Source organism: Wyeomyia smithii, chromosome 2 (assembly GCF_029784165.1).
Source record: "Wyeomyia smithii strain HCP4-BCI-WySm-NY-G18 chromosome 2, ASM2978416v1, whole genome shotgun sequence".
NCBI classification, from domain to species: Eukaryota; Metazoa; Arthropoda; class Insecta; order Diptera; family Culicidae; genus Wyeomyia; species Wyeomyia smithii.
In genome coordinates this window covers 136,605,341-136,616,630 of record NC_073695.1, presented here as the reverse complement: position 1 = coordinate 136,616,630, position 11,290 = coordinate 136,605,341, and the positions used below count along the sequence as shown (strand labels likewise).

The 11,290-nt window shown below is 41.1% G+C and overlaps 1 long non-coding RNA gene across 1 annotated transcript; it reads left to right on the top strand.

Moving 5' to 3' along the window:
• Positions 1 to 7,265: 7,265 nt before the first annotated feature.
• LOC129722148 (uncharacterized) lies at positions 7,266 to 8,087 on the top strand. The gene is made up of 3 exons (XR_008727561.1): positions 7,266 to 7,394; positions 7,455 to 7,556; positions 7,705 to 8,087. It is a non-coding gene; the product is annotated as an uncharacterized LOC129722148 (long non-coding RNA).
• The last annotated feature ends 3,203 nt before the right edge of the window (positions 8,088 to 11,290 follow it).

The window sequence follows — 11,290 nt, the reverse complement described above, 5'->3', positions numbered from 1 at the left end:
CGAGCCGAAAATCTGATTTGCCTTTTGCTACCGCCGACATACCGCTTATCCAGGCGGGTGCTTTTGTAACTTTTTCATTTATTCCGCGCTTTTCCATCTCATGTAACCTTGTTCTGGCAGTCTCCCTGAATGCTGCTGGCACGTTATAATACGCGTTCTTGGTGGGAGGTATCGACTTGTCCACGCTCAATTTGACTTGTACCCCCGGCATCTTCGGGAAAGCGTCTTCACTATTTTGACTGCCTTCACAGTTATTGACGGTTTTGCCAAGTTGAAGAAGTTTCAAATCGTGTGCGGTGGATCGGCATAGAAGTGATCTTTTTCCTTCGGGAACAACGTGGAATGTAGCGACTATAGATGGTTTGGTTGTTCTTGGGACCTCGATGGTTGCCCTAAATATATGTTCAACCGACATTGGGTTTGCTGAAGCATAGGCGTGCAACTTTATATGAAACTGTTGCGTGATTTTCAGTTTTGCGATTCCTCCGTCATAAGCTCGCTTCAGAAACGTCCAATCCCTGCCACCAATTACATTGACATAAGCTCCCGAGTCAATCAAAAAAGATATGGGTTCTGCTGATCCGATGCTGCAGTCGACTATCGCATCCTCCAAAGTGAGGGCATTTATTTTCTAAAAAAAAGGGGGGGGGGAGTTCGAGATAATTTTAGGTTATTTTTCTTTTTTTATTCTCGCTTATTTTCCGTCGGTCTAGTTCCGCCACTGTTGTGGCCAATCACTGACGCCCAGGGAGGCGACTCCACACCCAGGACCCTAACTCACGACCCGTTTATTAACGGACCGGCGCCAACGGCTTTACTTACTCATGCGATGGAAGACGTGATCCCAGAGATTTTTCGCCTCAGAAAATCTCCCGGTGTCGGCTAGGATTGAATCTAGACCAGTTGGGTTGGTTGTGAGTGGATCACGCCACCTCACAACCATCGACACCTATGTCGGCGGTGGGATTCGAACCCAGGCGTCGAGCGTGGTTGGCGGAGACGTTACCAACCACACTAGATAATTTTAGGTTAGATACAAAATAATTTTTTTTGAGTAAAATTTCGTATATTTGAAGTACTCTGTGCTGGTTCTCGCTGACGTGATTTTCCTCAGAGTATTCGATTCCTTCGCGCTTCACGATCTGCTGTAGGAGTCGCCCTGATCGACATACGGTAGCAAAATGCCTCCGTTTTCCGCATTTATCGCACGTTCTGGATAAAGCAGGGCATTGCGGGTTCCGATGAAAAACGTTATTGCATCTTGGGCAACGTGACCGGCGTCCATGTGTTCGCATGTTTGCTTGATTCCCTTTTGTTTGCAGAATGGAGCTGTCTATCCGTTTCGACTGGTTCAAATGGTGTCTCGGTGTATTCTCGGGATCCGGATTTGTTCGACGATACTTGGTGGGCGGGTAACTAGATTCTTGTTGAGGCCAATTCTTTTACGACCACCTACGTATTCCTGGTCAATCTGCAATATGTCGGTATCGATAGTTTCAGCATTGTATGCTTCATCACGAGTTGCTGATTGTACTATGAAGTTGGTTTCGTAACTATAGGTGCGCGCGGCTCTAACCAAGTCCTTGTTTCTTAGGCCATCCAACAATTGGGTTCGCACGAATCTGCTCTGATCACTGGCGCTGTAACTGCATTATTTGACATATCTGATAAGCCAAGCGTGAAATGCCACCGTTGATTCGTCTACTCCTTGCTTCATCTTTTGGAACGCTCTGTGTTCGGCAACTGTGTCCGTCATTGAGCGTAAGTGGGTTTCAATGTTTTTTACAAAAGTTGCGTAGCAGTCGGGATTATTTAGACTTGGGCGAAGGTTGACAGCTTTGACGATGGCCTGTTACCTTTTACTTTGTAAACTGGATCATTTGCGTTATGTAATGACACCGCAACTTCAAAATTTTCGATGAAATCGAACCATTCTGCCCACATTTTGTTCGGGCGGATGCCGCTAGGAAACGGTTTGATGTGTTCCGGGCGTACGGTTGTGTATGATGTTTGGGCTCTTGTTGGTTCATAGCAGAAATTTCAGCACTGGTCGGTTTCGGGGCTTGTTAACGGTGGAGTAGGACTACTGGTTAGTGGAGTTTGGAGTAATGCGACAGCCTTCGTCTGATCCGCGAGCACTTGGCTAATTACCGCGGAATTACATCGCTTTGCGCAGGTTCCAAACTTCTTGAGATTCTGGTGGGAAACATCATATGTTCTGCTTCCAAACCATACATATCGCCGGATCAACACGGATTCTTTCCCGGGCGTTCTATTGACACGAATCTTGTTCAGTTTACGTCATATTGCCTGAAGAACATTGAAAACGGTGATCAAATAGACACAGTATATACTGATTTAAAGGCCGCTCTCGACCGTGTTGACCATCGAATACTGATTGCAAAACTGAACCGTTTAGGAGCCCCATCATTTCTCACACGTTGGCTAGAATCTTACCTGGTTTACCGCCGGCTTTGCGTAAAGCTTGCTGCGGTGAAATCCGATTATTTCACAAACAGCTCTGGCGTTCCCTAAGGTAGCAACCTTGGTCCATTATTATTCTCGTTATTTTTAAACGACATATTCCGCTTGCTTCCACATGGGGCTAGTTTTGTGTATGCTGACGACTTGAAAATATATTTAATAATACGGAACATTGAAGACTGCAAGGAACTTCAGCGGACGATCGATCTCTTTCAAGATTGCCTGAGAAACCGCATGACTATCAGCGCCCAAAAATGTTGTATCATATCGTTTACCCGTAAAACTGCACCAATTATATGGGATTACCAAATCTGTGGCACTCAACTTGAGCGTGTAGATTCAGTAAAGAATCTGGGGGTCATCCTGGACACAAGTTTCACCTTTCGCGACCATTACTCAAACGTAATTGCAAAAGCAAACCGCAATCTGGGATTTATCATGCGGACTACAAAAGATTTTACCGACCCATACAGTTTACGATCACTGTACTATTCACTTGTACGATCATCACTCGAGACTGCATGTGTAGTATGGAGTCCTTCTACGGATCTTTGGATCGCCCTGTTCGAAGCTGTCCAGAAGAAATTCACGAGGTTTGCTCTCAGACTGCTTCCATGGAACAATGCAGCCAGCATACCGCATTACGACATCCGGTGCAGGCTTCTTGGAATGGAAACACTTTACAGCAGGCGTGACACCATCAGAGCAATATTCGCGGCAAAACTGTTACTAGGTGTTGTTGACGCTCCTATAATACTGGACCAATTAAATTTGTATGTGCCATCAATTCCCCTACGACGGAGAGAGCCGCTGAGATTGGAGTTCCGGAGAACCGAATACGGACGAAATGAACCGATAATTTCGATGTGTCGACAATTCAATGGGGTTCACGAGCTATTCGATTACACTATATCAGTACAGGTGTTCAAAAACAAACTGAAACGTCACCAGTTGGAGTCTATTGTCAGAGATAGGTGAGTCCCTGTCTACTGCTTTATCTCGTGAAAGCATTTGCTTCCTGTTCTCTTTTTTCCGGTACACACTGCAACATAACCGAGAAAACCGCCTAACTACGTAGGTTCCAGACAGCAACCCAAGGGTTAGGAGCACAATTTTATTGTCCTGACAAAACTGTTTATGTATTAGATTGTAATTGTGTTATGTAATTCTGTAACAGTAATTTTATGTAAAATTGTGCAAAAGATATGGGGTTTTTACGCGTTTGTTGTAAATCTGGAAACTCCAGGTTTATACACAAAAGCCTTTCCCATCACCCCTCATTAAGACTGTGAAGTTAGATGAGGCTAAAGGAACAAACAATAAGAAATAAAACAATTCTATTGCTTTGCTTAAGCGCAGTATGCAGTTCAAAAAGGAATTCATTTTCCTATCTCAATCCCATGTAAAATTCAGGCACTGAAATTTCTTCTGGTAGCTAGTACGCAGCTAAAAAGAAATCATAAACCGAAATGGAAAACAAAGTTCACTTGCTGTGAACAATGCTGTGAAGCAAAATGTCACTTATTCTTGCACGGAGTAATTAGCACTGACATTATTCAGGTACTGAAAGTGTCAGGCAGTTCGTTGGTCGTCTCACACCCAGCGATGCCAGATTGGAAGATATTAGCCTACATTCAAAATATTTTTCACGTTCTAGTTACCGGAAAAGTACCGTGAATATTTTTCACTATCGTTTTCTACGTGATTGTCATTTGAGTTCATGAAATCAAAAGAAATAATTATCGGTTTCCGACGAGGTAAACGACGAATTTGCATTCCTGATTTATTACGCAACATATTTTGATAATTTCTAAAACCCGTTTCCTAGCTCATAAAAATTAGAGAAATAAATGAAAATTGTACAATTCGTAAAACGTTATTGCTATCTGATATCACTCAGGCATGCAAATTCGTGAATGAATAAATAAACAAAAAAACTGATAAATATTACGACTTGCCCGGGGATTGTTATTAGCCGCTGCAGCTGTTTTCGTTCAGGTAACTCTTCCACCTTTGAACTGAAGCTGTGTGAAACCTTTAAGCTCAAGTCTCGAGTTTATTAGGATTTTTCGAAAATTCACTTATTTGCAAGCCATCCAGAAATTCTGCTCTATGTTCAGAATCAGACAACAGCTTCGCCATTTTGATTTCTGGATCATTTCGCACAGAGAATTCACGCGATATATCCTGTTTGACGTTGTCAAGTTCACGTAGATGGTATGCATGATATTTTCACGTAGATGTTATGTTTGTCACATAAATCATGCAAAATGACAGGAAATGAACAAGTATAGGAACGTTTAACGTAAAAATAACGTGAAAAATATTTTGAGTGTACGATGAAGACATCCATTTTTGTGACGACAACGTGGAGACCTTGGAGAAAACATGTGAAGACATTGAAAAATATGTGAACGACTCGAATTTTGCATTAGTGGTGACCTGTTTTTTTCTTTTGCTCGACAGTTTTCGATTTGCGGGAAAGTTTTTTCAGCCTTCGGGCTTCGGGTAGGAAGACATATTTTCGCGGACCAGACTTTTGGAAAAATTACCTGGCATCCCTGCTCTCACACCAGATCGCGGTAATAAAGAGTGTGCGAGTGTTCTAGAAAAAAAGAAAAATCATGCGCTCACTCACGTCAGATATCGTTACTGTGAAGCATTCTCAGCTGCCGAAATTCCGTTTGGTAAAAAGGGCAACATTTCGTGAACCTCTTTTTTTTCAACTGCGTACCACGCTTTAACATTAAAGTTAATATGCATGGAAGGTTTCATTTTTATCTTAGAAACTGGCAGGATCCCCATTGTACGAGGAGCGTCAATCGAAGTGTGTGTGGTTCTGTTTGCCGCTCTTTCCTGTGACGCCCGTGGTGAGGGATCAGTGGGGCCATGCGTTACTGTTTGGTGACGGTTGGGCCTAGATTCATTACACTCTCTTACACCGTGTTATCCATGATATAGAAAAGGCCTTTTCACGGAAGCAATCCTGTTTAGGAGTTTTCTTAGATATTGAGGGAGCTTTTGACAGTGTTCCATTCAATGCTATAGTTGATGCGGCACACTTTCATGAAATACCCTCATTCATCGTGACGTGGATACATGAGATGCTAAAAAATCGTTATTTTAACTCATCGCTAAGAGGAACGTACATAAGAAAACAATGCATCAAAGGATGTCCCCAGGGAGGCGTTTTGTCACCTCTGCTGTGGAATCTCGTAGCGGACGGTCTGTTACGAAAACTAAATAACTTAGGATTTCCTTCTTATGGCTTCGCTGATGATTATCTTGCTATGATTACTGGAATGTGTATAAGCACAATTTTTAATCTGATGCAACAGGCTTTAAAGGAAACTGAAAAGTGGTGTCGTGAAGTTGGGCTCTCTGTAAATCCCAATAAAACATCACTTGTATTCTTTACTAAAAAAAGGAGAATCACTGAAGCTCGTCCACTTCGTTTCTTTGACTCTGAGGTCTGTGTTGCAAATTTTCTTGAAACAGGAAGCCTACTCATGTGCATACCGGTTACAAGCAAATGGATTTTGGGACTATGATATCAATAATAACAATTCCCATTCACGTGTGTGGTCACACATGCTTTCGTGGGACCAACTTATAGTTGCTCCAAGTGATATGACTCTTCCTATGAGTTTTCCTTATGGTGATTTCAGTACCTCTTTACCTGTGAGTTATGATTGGATATCAGGCCGCATAGAAAGAGAAATTTCGGATCATATTGTTATTTATACGGATGGATCTCTGCTTGAAGGAAAAGCTGGAGCTGGAGTTTACTCGAGTGAATTAAGATTGCAACAATCTTTTTCATTAGGTATCTACTGCACAGTCTTCCAAGCTGAAATCTTTGCTATTATTTGTGGAGTGCTGGCAGCCCTCCAACAAAAGGTAATTGGGCAAATAATCTATATTTATTCTGATAGCCAAGCTGCTGTCAAAGCACTTGGTTCTCACAACTCTAGGTCGAAGCTAGTCATTGAGTGTCGCACTTGTCTAGAAGAACTTAGCATCATGAATACTGTTAATATTCTTTGGGTCCCTGGACACTCTAACATTGGTGGCAATGAATGGGCAGACGAGCTTGCCCGAAGCGGTGCATCAAACAATTTTGTGGGTCCTGAGCCCGCGGCACCTATTCCTGAGTCTTGGATAAAACAAAAGATCTGCTTTTGGGCTTTATCTGAGCATAACAGGTTGTGGACAAATCTTGACTCCTGTCGCCAAACAAAATTGTATTTGCCAAGCTTATCTGTAGAAGTTAGTAAGTCACCTTCATTCTTGTTTACGGCCGTATCCTACATTCGTACGAAAGTATGGATTCGAATGAGTTCGGAAATGTCATTCTTGTTTACGTACAAAGACCATAAGAATCCATTCGTATCGCATACGAATGCGATACGTATATGAAAAAGGTGGATGTCTATGCAAAAATGATTGATGTCTAGACTAAGGGTTAGAACAAGTTTAAACGTCAGGAGAGAAATGTCAAGTGTGTCAAACCGATTGAGCGAGGCTCCTGACGGCAAACAGTTTTTACTGAATGAAAATTAAATGTGTTTTTATTATAATTTGCGCAATGAAATGGTCTTTTTTGATAAACATTGATAGTTAACGTATGCATAAAACACAAGATAATCGTGCCTATCTAAAATTTCCCTTTTAAAAATGAAATTTGTTTGGCGAAATATGCAATTGGAACCAAATTTACGAACTCCGATGCAAAAACATAAGCGGGTCATGGACCTGAATGATGCATTAAAAGTTGACTATTTACATTTTGTAGGCAAGTTGAGCAGCATTTTTAGGCAGTTTATTCTGCTAATATTTGTGATAAGTAGAAGTGTGACCAAGTGTGAACCGACAAACATGGATAGTGATGCGGCAGGAGTTATTTCGCGGTAAGTGTTCTTTTGTTGTAGAATAGTTCTCCCCGTTCTCAAGCAACCGATTATTTATAGGAGCACGACCAACTGAGCTCGTTCCTTTAAAGTAAATTGGTCCACAAAAAGACGGTCGCCGATAAGAAAATCAGCCTGGTCTACAAGCGGCATAAACTGCAGGTTAGTTTGTTTCTATATTAAAGGAAATGACAAACTGATATTTATTATTTAACTATATCCACTAGCCAAAACTGATACCACCAATGTAACTTTTTCTCGCGAACCTGTGTGCAGTTGCTTTTAAGGTTTTTTTTGGGTTTAATTGCAGAACAAGCCGCTACTGAAGCATCCTATCATGCAGAACATGTTCAATGGCAAACGTACTTACGGGACTTGCGTCAGGTCGCCCTTCATAGTGCTGATGTTATGCGATTCCAGCGACTGGCGACGGCCTTTAAGAACAGGACTGGTGGTGCCACTGTCTACGAAAGTGCAGGTGCCACTTCCCAAAAAGGTCTAGTGAGCAAAGGTGGACGATGGATTTGTGATTGTGGTGAATAGGGCCTAAATGCAGATGCTTAGTTGGCTCGACTAGGCCATGTATTTCAAATGAGCTGAGCTGCTCGTCGAAGCTTTCGTAATACAACCCTTAGATGTGGGAATTTTCGTCATGCAGTATAAGATTAGAAGATGAAAAATAAAATAATTGTTAAACCCTACTATTCACAACTTTCTGCTCTTTTGCTTGTATGAGAACTCTATTGGTTTTTATATGCAAATATGCACTTTTTTAAATGTTCGAACTTTGCGTACATGACACTCCACCACTTTTTCTATTAAATAGGTGCCTTAGCTTTTTCGTCGTATCAGTGAAGTCGTTCAGACGCTCCTTAGTTTATTATCGGAGAGGGCACGCGTGCTATTGTGGTTGCGTCCAATACGACTATTTTAATACAAAGGTTTCAAAGTTTAATGACCACACGATCTAATGGTAATGTGATTAGATGTGTCTCTTAAAGGCCAGCTACTTAGAGGCTTCGTTCGCGTGATTTTCATTTCACCAGTTTTTCGAGCGCATAATTTTGCGAGATGATGCAAAACCAATGCGTACCATTTTTGTTTCCATTTTAATTGCCAATAATTTTCATTCGGCGTACGGTTTGTTGCATAAGATTTAGCTTGCGTTTCACAAATTTCAATTTGTGATTAGTTAGATAAAAAGTGCACAAATTGAAACACGAAATTTTGTGTGATACAAATTATTAACCACTATTAGGTATGAATTATTTACACTTTTGACGTTGACTAACGTCTATATCGAAGTTAGGTACCTGAATTTGAAAATCTAGTAATGCAACCAGGGAAAAGTGGTCAGGTTTTGAGCGCTCATTTTTCAGTCATTTATAATCAGGTTTTCGAGGTTTTGGCATCAATCGATCAGAAATTCTTTTACGGTTAAATTTATGTACCAAAAACAAACTATTGTTTGAGATACACTATTGAAAAATTGGTAATTAATATCGATTGTCTAAATCATACCGCGCAGCCAATCACTACCTCTCTTTCCAAGCACAGTCGACACTAACGGATACAATCGATCTGACTTTGTTGTTATTGTTGTTGTCACTTTCTGTTTCCGATGTTCATTTGCGTTCTTTGTCAATCCATTCTCTACTTAGCCCCTCCTTCTATCTAACTAACTGACGAAGACTTGGTATAAAAGGTACCGTTCGAACATTTCACCCCATCAGTTTCATTACTAAACCGTACAGGTTACATACGGACGCTAGGTGTTAGCAGCTGAAAGAAGGAAAGACAAAATAGTACCGGTCATCTCGTGCCGGTTTCACCCGTAATGCTGGTGGCTGTTAGTAGTGAGCAGAATCATTTCAAATCGCCTGGAAATACGCGAAAATTTAATCGACCATTTTTGATTTGAATGAAACTTTGCACACGTATTTGGCTTAGCAAACTGAGCATTTTTCACAGGTGCAGAGATTTTTTACACCCATGAGTTACATTCTAAAAGGGCGTATGCCTTTTGGCATAGGTTTTATTCGAAGCATTGTAGCCCAGAAACCGTTGCTTGTATAGAAAAACTGTCTGAGAATTAAAATAACTGTGAAAGCAAACGGGACTGGTGATACGCTAGTAAATAAAACGCTAGGTGTACTCTTCGACAGTCAACTATAAACTGATTTATTCTCTGCATCAGAACACTGAGCCAGCCAGTTGTTCAGACAGGGTTGTATCCTAGGGTGGTCACCACAGTTCTCCCCCCTTTAGTTGAAACAATTTTTTTTTCTAAAAATGGCCAAACTTCACTGCCATATAGGTATTCATTTTTTTTTTGAATGCGGTTAAACATGACTGCCGCTTTAACTTTTTTTTCAGATAGTGGCGAAACAATACTGCCATAAACTCAAACTTATGTTTGTTTTAATATATAAAATCAACATCCATTTTAGGACGCTTCGGTCTACTAGAGCGACGCAAACTTTCTGGATGACAACTTGAACTTGACGGTTGATTCGATTGCGACCACTGTCGCGTAGATGGGCCCTCCTGGGGATCAACTTCCTCAGGCGGTAAACACGCCGATGTGCCGCCACCTTCCGAATCACAAACCATTGGATGATCGTCAGATGTGCCTCGGTAGATATACGAATCTGCTGCGAAACCAAGGAATCCGCCAGCATCGTCGTCAACGCTTTCATCGTCATCGTCATCGCGCGCTCTTTTCCGGTTAACACTCCTTCCTTCCTCCCTCGCAATAATCAAACCGTGACGATTTCTGCGAGCTCCAACCAGATTCAGCTGATTGCGGTGCGCCAGATACACCCGACCTCCGACGGAAACCTGAAAAGTTGTTAAGGAAACACGTTTTAAAAAATTTGCTTCAAGCCATCGTCGAATGTCAGTAGGTTTGAAATTTTTAAAGTATACTAGATCTCCTGGGCGCAACTTGTCAATCCAGTCAGGTTTATGATAATCTTTGGTATTATATCTATACACAGATTTATCCACATTATCACGCTTCGTCAGATGATTCCTAAAACTATTCCTAGGATGGATTAAATCCAACAGCGTTTTGGGTTTATAGATAAACAGTCTCTCTGAAGGAAAAGAACTACTACCTTCTAAACATGTATTCCTGTAACCAAACAAAAAATATGACACCAGATCTTCTGTGTTCAAACTAGCCATCTCCGGATCCAACAAAAACTTTTTCAAACCTTCTTTTACCACTCTTACCATACGTTCTGCTTGTCCGTTACTCGAGGGGTTATACGGAGGACTTTTCATAACCTTGATACTGTGTTTTTGAAAAAAGTCAACAAGTTCTTTAGAATTAAACGGCGGTCCTCCGTCCGTAACAACTACGTCCGGCAACTCAAATCTAGCAAAAACGCTGATAAATTTCGACTTCACACTACTGGCATCTGTACTAAACTTCATGTACTCAAATTCAAGCCATTTTGAAAAACTGTCGACAATGACCAGGAAAAATTTTTTGTCGAAATAAAAGAAGTCCGCATGAATGCGGGTAAACGGTTTTGTTGTAGGGATCCAGTTAGAATGTGGTACCTGCTTTGGAACAACATTCATTTGACAACACACAGAACAAGTTTTAACAAAATTTTCAATGTCAATACTCATGTCATGCCAATAAACTGTTCTTCTGGCCATCTGCTTTATTTTGGTTATTCCTGAGTGATTTTTATGTAGTAAACGCAGAATTTTCTTTTGCAAACTATCAGGAATAACGACACGGTCTTGGTATAGCAAACAACCCTCTACTACTTCCAAGTCTTGGTGTTGTGCGTATACATCTAAAAAAACTTCGATCTAACTTCTGTGGCCAACCATGCTTCATGTAGTAAACAATTTTTTGCAAAAACGGATCTTTTTGT